The sequence below is a fragment of the Peromyscus californicus genome, unplaced genomic scaffold, assembly GCF_007827085.1.
Source record: "Peromyscus californicus insignis strain IS unplaced genomic scaffold, ASM782708v3 Scaffold_15__1_contigs__length_86483966, whole genome shotgun sequence".
Lineage (NCBI taxonomy): Eukaryota > Metazoa > Chordata > Mammalia > Rodentia > Cricetidae > Peromyscus > Peromyscus californicus.
The window spans coordinates 77,331,875-77,349,213 of NW_026294447.1; positions in this window are offsets into that span (position 1 = coordinate 77,331,875).

Sequence of the window (17,339 nt, forward strand, 5' to 3'; positions counted from 1 at the left end):
CACACACACACACACACACTGACCTTTGATCATATCTCCATTATCTTTTTCTCCCTTTCCTTTCAAACCTCTTCTTTCCAACAAGTGCCCCTCCTACCTTCCTCTCTCTCTCTCTCTCTCTCTCTCTCTCTCTCTGTGTGTGTGTGTGTGTGTGTGTGTGTGTGTGTGTGTGTGTGTGTGTGTGTGTCCCACTGCATTTAATTAGAGTTGCTTGCGTGCATGGGTATATGGGGGGTCATACACTTGATCCAGTGACTGCTACACTGAAGACCATAACTCCCCCTCCTCCAGCTACTATTACCTGCCTATAACTCCTTGGGGGAGTGACGGGGCGTCATGAATTCCCTCTTCCAGGATGGAATGTTGATGGGCCCAGGGCAGGTCATGTACAGATTACTAATGCTGCTGTCAGTTCCCGCTTATAACAACTATTGTCATGTCCAGGAAACAACTTTCACCACACTTCTTTCCATCCTCCTATATTCTTTCTGCAGTGTTCCCTGAACCTTGGAAGGAGAGCGACAGATGTCCCACTTAGGACTGAGGAGTCAAGAGTCACATAGTCTCAGCACCTTGACCAACCATGAGTGTCTGCATTAACTGTTGGCCTGCTGCCGAAGAAGCTTCTCTGACCCAGAATGAGAGTAACACTAATCCATGAGTATAGACGTAAATCTTTAGAAGGAAGATTGGCATTGGGTTCATTTAGCAAAACAACAGTAGCCGATTCCCCTCTTGGGCCTATGACTTCACACATGGACTTTGGACCAGGTTTACGGTACTAGGGATGGATTCCTCCTCTTTGAAGCAGGCCTTAAATCCACCCAGAAAGCAGTTGGCTATTCACAGACAGTTATGCCACTATAGTGCCCATGGGGACATCATGCCTGGCAGGTCAGTATTGTAGCTCACAGAGTTCATAGCTGGGTAAGGTTGTTGGTGACTTTTCTCCCCCAGAAGCCTGCATACCACCTTCTAACACTGACAGCAAACTGCAGGGAGGAAGTCATTAGCTCAGCTCCAGCTTATTCTCTAGGTCCTGCAACCAAGGTATGTGTTATCTTCAGAACAATAGGCCTTATCTCGTGATTCCAGTGGGCAATCAAAAGCAATGACAAAATTTGGGGAGGGGGGTGTCTCTGGGTCTTCCCTGACTGAGATATCATAGGGAAGTATTCTATCTCAGGCACTGGAATTCATACTCAGCTTTTAACATGAGTGATAGGGTGCTAACTCAGGTCCTCACATTGTAGGAAGTACTTGATACTGATTAATCTATCTCTCCAGCCCCCATTCCTCTCTCTCTATAAAATTCCTCTGTGTATATAAAAACCCAAGCAATGAAGTTCATTGATTAACCAGTAGAGAATTAATTATTCTTGGCTACCTAACAGAAAATTATTACTTCAAGATCACCTTGATCAAAAAACTAGGGGCCAACAAGTAATCCAAAGGTCAGTTCTAAATGGGTGAAGTTAAAGAATACTTAATAAGAATTACCCATTTCCTATCATAAAATCGGTCACAGAATGTGGTTAGGATACTGTAAAAATGCAGTCAAGATAATGTGGTCTGAAATGGGCTGGCCCATACCCTGTTGTATTACTATAGTGTTTGCAAATAAAAGTACTTATGGCCTTAGTAACATTACTTATGTTTCTATATGTGATTGAAATAAAAGAAAATACAAGAAACTAGAGTAGGAATTCTTTGCTGTAAAAATAGAAAAGGTGTGTGTAGGGGGCGGGGTGAATTTTGGAAATCAAGGAAGTAGAACATTAAAAAGATTGGTCCACACTCTCAATGATCTTCCCCTGTTGTACTCGTTTCTTGAAACCCCCAGAGACCACCAAGGAGCCAGTTTCCGATGCAAGCACATAAGGGTCCTTTTATTCAGGTTCAACCTGGGCCACCACACAGCAGATGAAAGGAAATGTAGAGGTAGCCACAAGCCCAGGTATAGAGGTTTTTATAGGGAAAAGCCACAAGCTGGGAATTGGCAATTTGGGATTGGGTAGAAGGAATATGGGGTGAGGATTTTTTGAAACCATTGAGTTAGACTTTTGGTGGGGAATCACAACCCACTGAACAGGATTATCTGGACTGCTCAGCAGGATTATCTAGATATTTTCAAGGGCCATAAACCGCAGACAGGATGTCTGCAGGAGGATACTGCTCTGTATTCCTGAGGTCCTTCCTGGAACTGAGTACAGCAGGTAGGTCTGAGATGGTAGCCCTTTCCCTAAGATAGAGCCTATAAAGTTAAGTCTAGACCTTCACACTCCTCTACCTCTCTAATACAGTAACACATCTCACCTTTTCTATGTTGTGGGAAGTAGCCAGAAGCCCATTCCTGATTGATAAAGCTACTGTTAAATGTTGGTAAGGCTTTCCATCCACTGAGTTTCCGATGAGAGGCAAGAAACATGAGGGTTGTACCACAAAGATTCATGGGATCTTAAGGGATTTTCTTTTGGTCAACATGACTTAGTTTAGATCTACCAATGTAGGGAAGAAGGGAGTCCTTGGCCATGAGCAAAGGTGATAATTAAAGAAACATCCTGGTTGGGAATTCTTCGGTGCAGTCCATTTCCAGAAAGTATATCTGCTCCATTACAGTCATTTCTTCTGAGAAATCCCATTTTATTTGGCTTTGTGCATTTCTCTCCCTTAACTAGGAGACCGTGAAGAACTTTCTTCTCTCCTCTGCATATTGAAGGGGGGGCCTGGTTCTGCTAACAGGGGAGTTAGAAGGCAGGATTTAGAGACGGGGAAATGGAGGGGGGAGAAAAGATAGAGGTTTCCCTGTGGGTGCTGTCTGATGGTCTCCCAGGATTCCAGAGGCAGCGGCAAAACTGAGCTCAGGTTTTGGTGTGACCCCATGTCTTTCCTCCTGGACGTGACAGTAGGTTGAGTTCCGAGCAGAGCCTGCAGCCTTAGAGATCTCATTCTTCCTCTGCCTTTGTTCTTCCTATTTGCATCTCCCTTCAACTTTCTTTAGCAGATGGATAGAGCGGCAAGTTTCAGCCGCAGCTCTCATCTTCCTGTCTTTGACCTTGAGCTTATCCCAGGGAAAGCTCTAAGTACCCACAGGACTCCTGGCCCTGCTTCATCTCTGCCGGAGGGTGTTCACTGTGCCTGGAAACTGAAGGAAGGAGAAGGATTAATGGTATTGCTTTGCTGACTCGGATTTAACTCAACCTTGAACCAAAACACAGGTAGGAAGATGTGAGGAACCAAAGGCTGGGCAAATGAACAACAGCTTTGCTTTTTAAAAATATCTTTTTTCTGGACAAATAGGATTAGCAATTTATATTGAATAACCCATCTGTCGCCACAAGTTCAACAAATCAAAGAAGAGATCGAAAAATCTCTAAGTGCTATATTATTCTATGATGAGAGCAATAGCTGTGATGTGGATGTTGCAGAAATTGGAAGTGTTACATCAGAAGAGTCAATATGCTGATGGTCCAGTTTCTGCACCCTGAGAGCTAGTCATTTTGCCATTATTAGAACTGTTATCTTTTAAACCCCCTTTATCACAAAGGTTTCCTACTCTGGGTATCTCAGACTCTCCCTATTTCAAGGATTTTCCAGCTTCTTACATACTTTCTCCTAAACTGACGTTCTGGCAGAGTTTTTACTGGGCTTCTCAAGTCCACCACTAGCTTCCCACCATCTGTCTTTAAGGCAGCAGGTCCAGGAAAAGCATCTGCCCATGAATGCACTGCACGGTGATCACCTGTGATGTTCATTGGCTTCTTTAGGCGTCATCCCGGCCTCCATCCTGTGCTAACTCTTCAGCTTCACTTTTTTCACAGTAGCTCAACACCCAGGCCAAGTCTCCTAACTTGAGTGTTGCAGAATTAATATTTCTCCACTCTAATCTTAAGTAGCCCTTAGAAGACTGCAGTTCAGCTTTTGATGACATACATTTGCTCACTATTAAATAGTGTGCATAACAGGTGAAATTCCCTGACAGCCAATAAAGCCTGTGCCTGGAGTATAGTAACTACCCAGTGAGTATTCATCCATTCCTTCTTTCTGAATACTGATTTTTTTCCCAAAAGAAAAAAAAAGAAAGAAGAAAGGAAAGGAAGGAAGTGAGGAAAGAAAGAGAGAGAAAGAGAGAAAGAAAGAAAAGAGAAAGAAAGAGAAAAAGAAAGAAAGAAAAGAAGGTGACAGGCAACTAATTGAAGAAAGTGATTACTTTGTTTCCTCTTCTATTTGCCTCCAGCAGGGCCTGGCACCGGGAGAGCACTCAGTAGATAATCAATAAGTACTTATTGACTAACTGATTGACTAATGTGTTTTGCATTTAGACTCTAAGTAAAGACGTCCTTGGGGTTACTCTCATTTTTCTGCAAATGATTTCGACCCGACTTCTAATTCATGGGAGAAAAATCACCAAATCTTTTGCAGATGGAGAGGATGAACTACAAAAGAAGGATTAAAGCACTCTCAAGGTCAAGCAGGGATTAGCTAAAGACACAAATGGAATTAAAAACCAAACATCCTGACTGCCGGACCATTGCGTTTAGTCATTGAAGTGTCATTCTTCTTCTGACATAGATAGCTTTGTCCCCACCAGGAAGTCAGAGCATGTTGCTATATGTCCAGGAGTCCACTACTCCCCCCTCTCTCAACTTCTGTTTCTTCTGTTTCTGACAGGGTCACGCTATATAGCTGAGGCTGGCTTTGAACTCTTTTATCTTCCTTCCCTGGTCACCAAGTGCTTGTTTTATTTGATTTTTAGTTGACTCTTACATGTCAAAACCACAATTATCTATCTTATTTTCTATCAGGGTGGCTGGTTTTTTTTTGTTGTTTCCTAGTATATATTTTTTAAGATCCAGAACTGTACCCTAGGTGTCTCTACATAGGTTTTGGTGTCTAGCATAGTAATTGCCATAACATAGATGCTTAATGGATATTCCTTGAATGGATGAGTATTATCAGATACAAATGATCTTTTCATTAGCTCTGGTTGCCCACTATGATGCCGAGGATCAAACCCAGCCTTTTACATATACTAAGCATGTGCTTTACTACTGAACTATACTTGGAGCTCTAGGTATTTCTAGAGCACTGATCAGTTAACATGCCTACGTCCTCTGTATGGTGTTAAGGGGAGTAAAGTATCTAAACTGCCTGATTTAATTCACAAGCAACTTATTCTTTATTTATCGTGTGTGTGTGTGTGTGTGTGTGTGTGTGTGTGTGTGTGTGTGTGTGTGTGTGTGTGTTGGGGGAGAGGGGTCTGCCATGGCTTATGTGGAGGTCAGAGGACAACTCGTGAGAGTTGGTTTTCTCCTTCCACTCTGTGGGTTCTGGGGATTGAACTCAGGCTGCCAAACTTGGTGGCAAGTGCTCCTGCCTCCTGAGCAACCTCGCTGGCTCACAGCAACTTATTCTGAATGTCAAGTCATAGCTCTTTTGCCTAGTTACTGTCCCTTGGAGATTAAATAAGAAACTGAAGCAATTATAGCATTATCCTTGGTTTGATTCCGAAACTCTAAGTTAAACTAGGCTTTAATTTCCATAGGTGAGAGCGTAACACATATTGAAAGAAAGAAAATAACTTCTCCCAACTGAAATAAGAGCTAATTTAAGGAGACAGAATTATTGGCCCCAAGTTAGCAAAGAAGTGTTTTAAACCTGACTCATTTGTGCCTTATGGATTTCATAACTGATGATTAGCTTCTCCTAATCAGTTGAACATCCGTTTATGGGACAAATTGATTAGCTTCTTGCATAATTAACAGAACATTAAGTACCATCACTTTGAGTTGAAAAAATTGTTTTGATTAACAGCAGATATGCACAGTTTAACATTAAGGCACTAAATGGCATTTTCCTCTATTGTTATTCATCTGTTTTTTTTTTAATCTTCCAGATGTTAAAGGGGGTATTTGTATCCATCTCAGTGGCCAATGTTTGCAATTACCAAAATACTTAATTTTGGAGGTTGGGGAGGCTGGCACTAAATTTAATATACCTTTCCCCACAGAGAATGAGAGCGTAATAGAATGTGTGAATAATAATCAGTAGTATTATGTGATCAAACTCTCAATGTATGGTAACTCTTTGCTTAGGTAAGTGGTAAGCAACCTACTTCTGAAATATGGGACAAGGAAACTGATTAAATATTGAGCTTTTACAAATAGATTTTTTAAGACAATTGATAAGGAATTAGAGGAGAATTGACAAGAATGTCAAAATGAGAGAATGGTTATAAGCATCAAGAGCTGTATCATATAAAAGATTTATGAACAGAGAGAAATTGCAGAGCTGAAAAACGTGTAGATATAAAGAGTAGTAGCAAACAAGACATTAGAGAAAATGAAAGATGCAAAAGCCTCTTCCTGCTGAAGCCAGGCCCAAGGAGATATTCAAATAGAGAAGAACAACTGAGCAATTGATCTTACAGTCCATGGGGGTGGAAGGGTGGGATCAACAACACTGTTTAAAGGTGTGCAATGTCAGTAGTCCATAGAAAATTGCATAAACTACACAAATGCATAATTAAACCTAAACACTCAGAATGTTAGGTAGCACTGCCCTGAGCCAGATGGTATTGGATTCTGACTACAACTTGGGCACCAAGGACCTAATTAGTCTTTGCAAAGTGTGCAGGTGTCAGTCAGTTTGGAGTTTGTGCTGAGCAGGACAGGTTAATGGAGCCACTGGAATATTTGAAATTGATGAGGCCTGAGGCAACTTTCAACAAACTATCTGCAGAAGTTTAGAAACTTAGCGAATGTGAAAGGAATATAGTTTAGGACTATTTCGGAAAGTCTGCACTCTATGTTCATCATCTTAATTCTTCATATAAAATCACGAGGCCCCATAAGGATTTGACTCACAGAGGACCGCTGGGGAGGCAACAATCAATAGATATTGACTTAGGATTTTAAAATGACCACGTCATTGGAATATCATTACATACTGCCATTCACTAAGTAAGGTAGGTGTGTGTGTCAAAGCAAGTATCATCTGCCTGATAGTAGAGACTACGTAATTCCTGGACCAGTCAAATAGCTTGAGCTCCACTAGACTCACGGTTCAAATGTTAGTGTTCATAGCAACGTCTGGCTATCAAGTCAAAAATATAGACTCCCTTTATGGTCTTCAGAGATTCTGATTTTGAAAGCTCACTGGCATTCTGATTCTTAGTGGCAAGGGAGTTGACACTATGCCCCCAAATACAGAAAAGGCCATCTTTTGAAAAATAATAAACTAGCCAAGGATTCCTTGAGAATAAGACCAATTATTACTTATTTTTAAATAATTGCTTTAGCACCTTCAGGTGGTAATGTTTAGAGACAGTGAGCATTGATTACTTTTGAATGACTAAATACACGGGGAATAACTATGTCACGTGATTACTCCTGACTCTGTCTTATTCTCAATAATATCAAATTATTTCCAGGTTCTGTATGTTTGCCTAGGAATTCTAGTTCTTCTTGCCTAGCCTATACACAAGGCCCTAACATTGATTCCCACTCATGTATGTACGCGCGCACACACACGCGCGCACACACACACACACACACACACACACACACAGGATGGGGACAGGGGTGAATGGGGCAGAGAGTCTTAAATTTTTTCTTTCTTTTTTTTGTTTTTGAGACAGGGTTTCTTTGTGTAGCCCTGGGTATCCTGGAACTCACTCTGTAGACCAGGCTAGCCTCGAACTCAGAGATCTACCTGGCTCTGCCTCCTGAATGCTGGGACTAAAGGTATGCATCACCACTGTAGTTGGGTATGTGCGCGTCAGTCATTTAACACCTACAAATTATCTGTCCAACTCATTCTGTGCACTAGGGTCTCCTCTAAATACCCGAAATGAAACAATGAAATAGGTAAAGATGTGTCCCTCATGGGGTTTCCATTCTAAAAATATGCATGCATCATCCTTCTAAGTTTGAGATTTTAAATTATTTTCAGGGAATATAATTGCTTCTTACAAGTTTCTTTGCAAAAAAAACCCCGAGTTTGAATTAAGTGAAAAAATCATTTTGGAAACTTTCAAAGCTCACTGAGGAGAAGAGAGATTGGCTTAAACCACCAGGGAGTTTTATTTTTTTGCACATAAATATTTATGTGTGTAAAGGGGTGTGTGGTTAATTATAAGCGACGGGAGGAGAATGACAGATGCTCAGATCCTCTGTCCCCATGGAGAGACAGACCTTGCTTGTTGGAGTGTAGTGGCACATCGTGTGGTCTGTGTACTGAATCCCTGATTTCAATATTGCAGCAGCTGGAGTGTAAAGTATCTCAGCAAATACTACAGAAGGAGGAATGCGTGTGCCCTGAATGCAAAGGAAGAATGAGCTAAGCTTGCACCATCACCCTGAGCAAGGCTGCGCAGGCCTCTTTACGCACCTCAGCTTCTGAGGGAAGTTAGAGAAGAGTGACGGGGCGGTCCAGGAAATCAGTAGGATGAGTAGGGAGACCTGATTTCCTTAAATCCTGAATTTCTACAGGAGGGCTAAGGGAGGGAAGAGGGAGAGGCGGAACTGGGAGGTGGAAAATAGAGAGAGAAGGAGAAAGGGGCACTAGAAAGAGGGAGAGAAGGAGAGAGGAAGGGAGAGAGAGAGAGAGAGAGAGAGAGAGAGAGAGAGAGAGAGAGAGAGAGAGAGAGAGAGAGAGAGATTGAGATTGATTCTCTTATTCTGCCAGGGAAGCCTACTTAGAGAATTCATTTCCATAATGGAGTCACTAAACCAAACAGGTACAGTCCCTGCTGGAGTGCTCACAGGGAAAATGAAGAAAAACCAGTCTTCCTTAGCCCCCTCATTTTATTGTCTCCATTTTGATCTGAAGTTCAAAGCCTTCATTAAAATTTCCTTAAGTAAATACTACCTACAGGGCTTTCCTGGTTTACACAGATGCTCCCCCATAGGGTTTTTTTTTAATCACCATTTTCTCTGTTTTGTAGCTTAGGATTCTGAGGCACAGAGTTCAAATGATACCACACAAAAATCACCCACTTAGAATGTTGCAGAACAAAAATGAGATTCAGATTCCCTGCTTGTAAAATCTGTCACCCCAGCATGCTGACCCTTCTCACACTTCCCTTCTTAGTTGATGTTGTTGTCTCTCTTTTCCCTTAATAATTACAAAGTCAGAAATGACAGAAAAGCTGGGGGAGTGAGGCTAGGGGGGGTGGAAGGCAAAGACAATGGTTAATGATGATGGGTAGGACATTCCTACTTACAGACATAATGTTGAAAGGAGTAGGGAAAACATTAAAAGAAGCTTTAGAAGAACTACAAACCCAAACAGTAAATGAACAGACACATTTTGTCCACAGAACAAGAAATTAGCCAAGAAATGCTACCTAGTCTAGGATTCTACCATCTCTACTCAAGGTTTCCCATCATCTGGTGAACTTCTTGGAGAGACAGTTATGGCTAAAAGTAGCCTTGAAAGTTATGGGATACTGCAAGAAGAGCCACCTCAATCTCCGCCAGAAGACCCCTGCAATGGTCATCAGAAAGTATGCCCCAAGACCCCTTAACATTCTAATTTCTCCTAAGACTGTGTCACAGTCAACCATCCATGTTGACACCAGAAGGTTCTGCAATGCTCATGTGGAAACAGCAGGGGACAGTTGGCTGGATTCCATTCGGCTTCGTGCTTCATCAACCAGATGGTTGGCTGTATCAAAGCCAGTAACGCTGATGTCAGAGACGAGAGAACACAGCTGGAATTTCAGGTTCAAGGAGGGAGGAAGGGAACCTGTAATGCTTTTGGGGAGGAAATTACCTTTGGACTAGAAGACAGAGTCAACTAGAACTGTTGGAGAGTTTTTAATGTTAAGTCAGAGCAACACAATTGCGTGATTGTGTTTTGGGCTACAGCAGGCTATGAATCCTCTTTTTCTCACACCTGCTAGCAGGCTCATTGGTGCCAGTTAGCGAGCTACTGTGTGCTGAATCTGGAGACTCAGCATTGACATCTTACATTCCCACCAACTCCTGGCTACTACTCTATCTCTTTGTTTTCTGCTGCCGTTTGATGACTAGCTTAAACCCCAAACATTTAAGGATGGGAAATAATTTAGAAGATAAACTTCCAGAAACCTGGTAATGATCTTATTTTTACAAATATATAAGTATAAATTTTGTACTTTGGCTAGGATGTGAGGTATTACATTCCTTTTTGTGGGGGCGGTTCAGGCTTATTCATGCTATGGCTAAAAGGAATCCTAATTACAAGCATATAGGACAAGGGAGCAGGTATGAATCTGGTACCCTACCAGGCTTGGAGAGTGTCAAATGCTTAAGAATGGGCCTCGGGTTTTTATTTTATCTTACTTGTTGCTAAAAATGCTCATTATCTAAGCCTACTTGGTCTGTTTACATATGAGTAGTCTAATGCATCAAATTTAGCGATAGCTTTAATGACGATGAGAGCTGTAATTATATATTACCACTCTACTTGAGGGGTCTTAACAACCCTGGGCTCCTGCACAGGAGTAGGATTCACGTCAGTCACATCAGAACTACAGCCCTCCAAATCCCTCCCATCTTCCACTTTTCTCCTTTTCAGAGTTCAGGCCATGAAGCCCTTGCTTTCCAAGCACCAGTTCCTTACCAAGAAAAGATCCGAGGATGAGGTTGGTGCAAGTGGAAGGGGTGTTTGCCTTCAGGATCTCTTCTGAAAAAAAAAAAGAACCAAGCTACTTCAATGATTTCCATGAGGGCGGCTGATCATAGGGACATGCTTATTCTTGGAAGAGTGGTTAGGGGGAAGAAAATGTCCCTTTCCTTCCTTATATTCACCTACAGCAGCAAGAACAAAGTAAAATTAATATCTCAATGAATCATCTGCCACAGTGAAGTAGGTGACTTGTAGGTTATTGAGGTTCAGTGAAGACATGTGGGCTATGCACACTCTATCTGTGATTGAATCAAGTTTGGGGATGAAGGACCAGAGAATGATTGAGCAATGATTTGCAGATGCGTTCTTGATCCAGGAAGATTCAGGCAATACTTTACTGGGATAATAAATGTGACGTTTGGTGTCAGAAGAGTAACACATCTAGGGCTATTCAGACAGGAGCAATAAATAGCATTGCTGTTGCCAAGAGTTCCTGCATCTAAGTGTGCATAAAATGCTTAAGCAGTAATCCCTCTGCGATGCTGCAGAAAGGACTCTCCCACAGCTACTGCAGCAAAGGGGGGGTGCCATGGATTTTTAACCCCCAGGAATTAACCTATGTAAATGACTTCTGGGTAGTAGGGAAGGGTTTTTTTTTTCTTTTCAAAAAAAAAAAAAAGCTCTCAGTCCAGAAGTAGCTCTTTTCTTGCCAGCATTCTGGGTGATTTATACAAGTGTTCCCACTGAAGAGTGCAGAGAGAGGAAATTTTGCAGCAGAATGTGATTGTGGAACTGGAGGCAAGAGATGGCCCCTGAAAATTTAAAAAGTACACAGAAGCAGAGTGAAAAAGATGAGCTGGACCAAGACAAAGGCTTGTGTTTAAGCTATAACAATGTACTGATGACATGGAGTTAACAGTGGACACCCCAGCTACATGGTCCTATGATTGCCCTTTGCTTATAAATAGAAAAAAAAAAGTATGCTTGTTATACTTGTCATATATTTCAATAACCGGGTCTTAAATATTAACAGTTTTGCTAAGTGCCTCTGGTAACTTCAAGCATATTTACATTTTTTTTCCCCTTCAAAGTATCTATACCTCCACTGGGTCCCTCTCTCACTGACTCTGGGCTAGGTCACATGACTCATGCTGAAGGAAAAAGCAACTGTGAGACAAGAAGACTTGAAAGATGATTGCTAGGGCAGTTGTTATGTTGCTGTTCTTAGAACCTTCCACACTCATGTGGAGAAGCCCAGGCTACCCTGGAGGGGCCTGAGAGTCATGCAGCCCACCCACTCCTACCATGGGAGCCCACCGTGAGCTGAACTCCAGAAGGAGAATGAGCCAGCTGTTCAGTCACTGACTGCAGATGTGTGAGTGAGCAGCACTGAGATGAGTGGAAGAATATTCCAGAACAGCCCCGCTAAAATGTGACCTACCAAATTGCATGCTGGGAAAAAAATGTTTTCTCCTTCTGTGCCACTAACTTTTGGAATATTCTGTTTTGAAGGTTGGTTATTCAGCAGTCGATGATAGATGTATTTCTTTACACTGTGGGTTGTTTAATCCTCCTAACCATTTTATACACTGCCATTACTCTCATTTTATAGATAAGAAAGCAGAGGAGGAGAAGGGATGAGAACGTGAATCAGACTCACACAACTTGTATGATGTAGGAACAAGATTGGGGCAGTCTTATTCTAGCATTTGTCCACTTAATTGTTACCTATGATCAAACACTACTTTTTAGGTCTTAGTTAGGCAATGCAACACTTGACTTCAAAACATGGCTCAATTATTATTTTTTTTTAAAAACACCACATTATTATGCAAGATCATTATGTAAGTATGAATTTGCATATAAAAGTGTATATTTAGTCCATACAACTTGATGAGTTTAGAGCTCAGTCTACATCTGTGAAACCATCCCCACAATCTGTGATAGAAACAAAAGCATAACCTTCAACACGTTCCTCCTGCCCTCTTCATTTATTGTTGCTATTATTACTATCACTGTTATTCAGTGATGAGAACACTCAACACAATCCTGTTAACTGAGTTTTAACATTCAGTGCAATATTGCTAGCTACAGGAGCAATGCTAGACCAGAGCACTGTGCTAGACCACAGCTCTCTGGTACTTGCTTATCTCTTTTACTGCAACCTTGTAGCCTTTTACTCACATCTCCTCATTTATTCCTCCCTTTTGCTATTCCTCTTTCAGCTTCTCTGAGTTCAACTCTTTTAGATTTTTTTTCATGTAAGTCATATCATATAGTATTTGTTCTTTTGCATCTGGATTATTTCATTAGTATAATGTCTTCCTGGTCCATCCATGTTGTTTCAATGGCAAGATTTCCTTTTTTAAGGGTAAATAATATTCTATGGTGTGTATACCATTTTCTTCACGTGTGTATGTGTATATAGGTACACATGTGTGGCAGGTGCACATGCACATGTGTGCATATGTGTGCAGAAGGCAGAAGACAACTTTGGGTGCTGTTACTCAGGTGCTGTCCACCTTTATTTTTGAGACAATATCTTTACCCAACGTGGAACTTTCCAGGTAGGCTGGGGTGACTGTCCAGTGAGTCTCAGAGATCTGCTTGACTTGGCTTTCCCAGTGCTGGGATTACAGAAGTGTCCCTCCCTGGGTTCTGGAACTTGAAGTCAGGTCTTACTGACAGCCATCCCACCAGCACCCCCTATACCTCTTTTGCCATCTTCAATTAGCCCCTTTACTTGTCTTAGTGTCTTGTACTAAAGGAGCCCCCTAGGGAGCATCCGGCCACAGAGAGGCAACAAGGAGCACACTTGCTCATCCTTCTCAAACACCGTGAAAACTAAACAACACAGTTGGAATGGTGAGCTTGGGGCACTGAACAATGACCCGGGGCCATGATCCCTGAGATGGGAGAAGTAGGTAAGAAAAACCCTGTAGTTGTAAGACGTTGCTCCCTAGGGAGGCAAAAGTGAAGGGAACAGGAGTCCTATGTGAGACTAACACTGTGGTGAGCTGGAGAGATGCAGCTGTCGGGGACTTCAGGAAGACCAAGCTTCCTAGAATGTTCAGTGTACAATAAATACAGGAGCATGGGTGAGAGAGGGAGAGGAGGAAGAAGGGGGTATGAATGGCATCAGTTTGCCGCAAAGACAGCCTTTGAATCTACAGTTGAACAGTCGTTTGATTACCTGCTCATGCAAGTGAAGATATGGGAGAAAAACTGGAAAGAAGTACCCAGTCTGAGTAGGCCTAGGAACAGTCTGAGCAGTAGAGCACCTAACACCAAAGACCTAAAGTAGAATCTGCACAAAGGCAAAGCCTTGATAATGACACCAAATCAACCCTAGATTAAAGATTACTTGAAATTCTTAATAGTAAACCTTAAAAACAAAACTTGAATCGATGAAACTGATTCCAGTAACCTAAGTGTCTCCTGGAACAAAACTTAACAATAACTAAAGGCAAATAGTAAAGCTGGTACTCCACACAGAAAATATTAAATGTTCTACACCCAGCAAAGTCACCAACCATCCCTCAAATCAGAAAAATGTGCCCTGTAATCAAGAGAAAAGGCCATAGACATCCAGAAACAGTAGGGATGATGGAATTACCTGACAATTAAAATTTTACTTGGAGGTGACCGAGAAGTGACAAATAGCAGTAAAAATGATGAGGTGAAGGAAATGGGTGAAAAAAGACCCTAGCTGAGTGTGGCACAAGTTGGAAACCCTAACTCTCGGGGGGCTGAGGCAAGAGGACTGTGAGGCTAGTCGCGTCTACATAATGAGATGTTGGGGCCAATAAATAAAGACCCTAATTGAACTTACGCAGATTTACAAAATAAAAGTTGTCAGGATTTAAAAACCGATTAAATAGATAAGATAGCAAGTGGATAGACATAAAAGCCAATCACATCAATGCTCCCATTAAATATAAATCACTTAAATTATACAACTGAAAGGAAAAGATTGGCAGACTAGATGAAATAGTTCTATTCCTGTTCTTTTTATAAGTATACCATTTTAATTCTAAAGATAGATCATTTAAAACAAAAACAGAGGTACCAGCAAGATGGCTCAGTGGGTACCAAGCCTAACCTTAGTTTGGTCCCAGAAGTCACCTGGTGAAGGGAGAGAACTGACCCCACCAAATTGTCCTCTGGCTTTCACAGTGTGCCACTGTACACACAGACAGATGAACACAAATATAATTAACATTCCTAAAAGATAATTGACTATACTTGCAATAAAGTTAGAAGTTTAAATTTAAAATACTCTTCTTAATAGAATCAAAAATGATGTAACTTTTAGGACTATATTTAGCAAAACATATAATATATATACCCAAAACTACAAAACACTGTTTCTGAAAAGTAAAGAAAGTCTGAATATAGAAATATGATGATCATCCATAAGACAACATTTTCAAGATGTCAAAAGCAAAACAAAATCCTGACATAAACTGAGAAATTAATTCTGTAATTTGTGTACAAACATGAACGATCTGCAGTAAACAAAACACTTGCAGAGAAGAACAAAGTCAGTGGACAGACGATCTGATTTTAACTTACCGAGAGGCTAAAGCCATCAATATGGTATGATTTGGGGACAATGTAGTCAGAGAAGAACAGAGGGTCTAAAACTAGACCTTCATTCACATGGTCAACCAATCCTTGATGATTTCCAAGGCAATTCGGTTGAGAAATGTATTTTTCAGCAAATGTACTATGAAAAATTGAAAGATATATGAGAAAAGAACCCCTCGGTTACAATTTAGTGCAGGATCATTCCTTGAATGGACAGTGGTTTGGGAAGCTTTATGGAATGATGCCTGGAGATGATGCTTTATGCCATATTTCACTTTGGAGGTGCAATTTGAGTGCCTTAAGTTCCAAAGTGCCTTGTATTTGGGATGCTCAGGGTTGTTAAATACGCAGTGTGTTTATACACTCTGAGTTCAAGCTGAAGAGTTGCTCTGCTGACACAGCTCACCTCACCCACTCATATCTGCAGTACTGGAAGTAAAGAACACAGACGAGATCTCCAACTGTGTTTTGGAAATGTTTAACCTTTGACAAGAAACCCATGCACAGGGAAAGAAGGTAGCTTGAAGTCACAAAAAAATTCATTTATGTGGTATATTCTGGATTTCTATTACTACATTAGTCATAAACTTCAAATATTTGAGAAATGATTTTTGGTATGTTTTTTTATTTTGGTAAAAATACATATTACATAAACTTTACCAATTTAACTTTTTAAGGTGTATGATCCAGTGGCATTACTATGGTCTGAAATGTACACCCTGCCTGAGCTCACATCTTTCATCTCTTGGCCCTCAGCTGCTGGCATGTTTTTGATGAGTGTGGAACCGTTGGGATATGAGGCCTAGCTGGAAGATGTGGATAATAGGAGTGACCTTTCAAAGGTATAGCCTGGGTCCGTGACTGATCCCATCTCTGCTTCTTGATTGGTCAAGATGTGAGACACTGTCTGCTCAGGCTCCTGCTGCAGTGAGCAGCGCCAGTTAGCCCCCATGCCTTCCCTGCCAGGGTGGATTGTACCTCTAGAAACCATGAGCCAAGTTAACTCTCTTCCTTATGTGTCTGTTTGGTATTTTGTCGCAGTGACAAGGACGAAGCTAATGTAGGCATTAATTAAGAATGCGCAGTATCATGCAGCCATCACCACTATTTCCAAAATGTTTTTCTTATCTCAGAAAAGAAACTCCATAGCCAGTAAACATTGACTCCCATCCCCTTTCCATAGGCCCTCGATCGACTCCAGCCTATTTGTCTGAATTTGTTTTAGACATTTCATGTAAACGGGATCATACATTTGTCCTTTTGGGTCTAACTTGTTGCATTTGTCCTAGTGCCTTTCAGGTTCATCTACCTTGCATCATGAGCCAGATTTCCTTTTCTTTTTGTAATCAAATACTATTCTGTTGTGAGTATGTGAAATACTTTGTTTATCCACTCGTCTTCTGATGGATACTTGAGTTCCCACCTTTTGCTTACAGTGAGTAGTGCTGCAGGGAACATATCTAAGTACTTGGTTCAGTCTTTACTGGCCACTCTTTTGAGTATATACCTGACAGTGAAAACTGTTGGGTAATCTGACTGGCAGGGTTATTTTTCAACTATAATGGATGACTATTATAAAAGAATTAAGATGCAGAGGTAGAAGCTTGAAGAACGAAATGTCTGCCTTATAACAAGCTGCTCTTTTTAGCCTTGCTCTGTGTTTCCTATTGCGTCCTTTAATACTTAAATACACAGTGCAACTGAAGGTGGTTGTCTTTATAATCCTCTTTATCTGCTCAGAGGTGGAATGACAACCTTTCTAACTTTCAAAAGAGACAAAAAAAACTGCAAGTAAGGCTTCAGAATGGGGCAAACACCTCCTGGTTGGCCTAAAGATCCCCAGTGTTTGCACGAAAGTCCTATATCCAGGGAAACCTCTCATTTCCAGGGAAACAGACCCTGCTTTAGGGTTATCCCGTAACTCCAGTTTTGTTACTGCTGTTGGTGCTGATCATGGTAACTAGGAAATTATGCTGGAGCCTCAGTTTTCTCATTTGCAAAATGGGCATCATGTTTTCTATAAGCACTGCATAAACACTTTGGGGGAGAATAGTGTCTAGAGAGTTGTTTTTTGAAGATAAAGGCATTAATGTAATATGTACTGACAACAGTTGTTAGAGGGGTATATTGTAGAA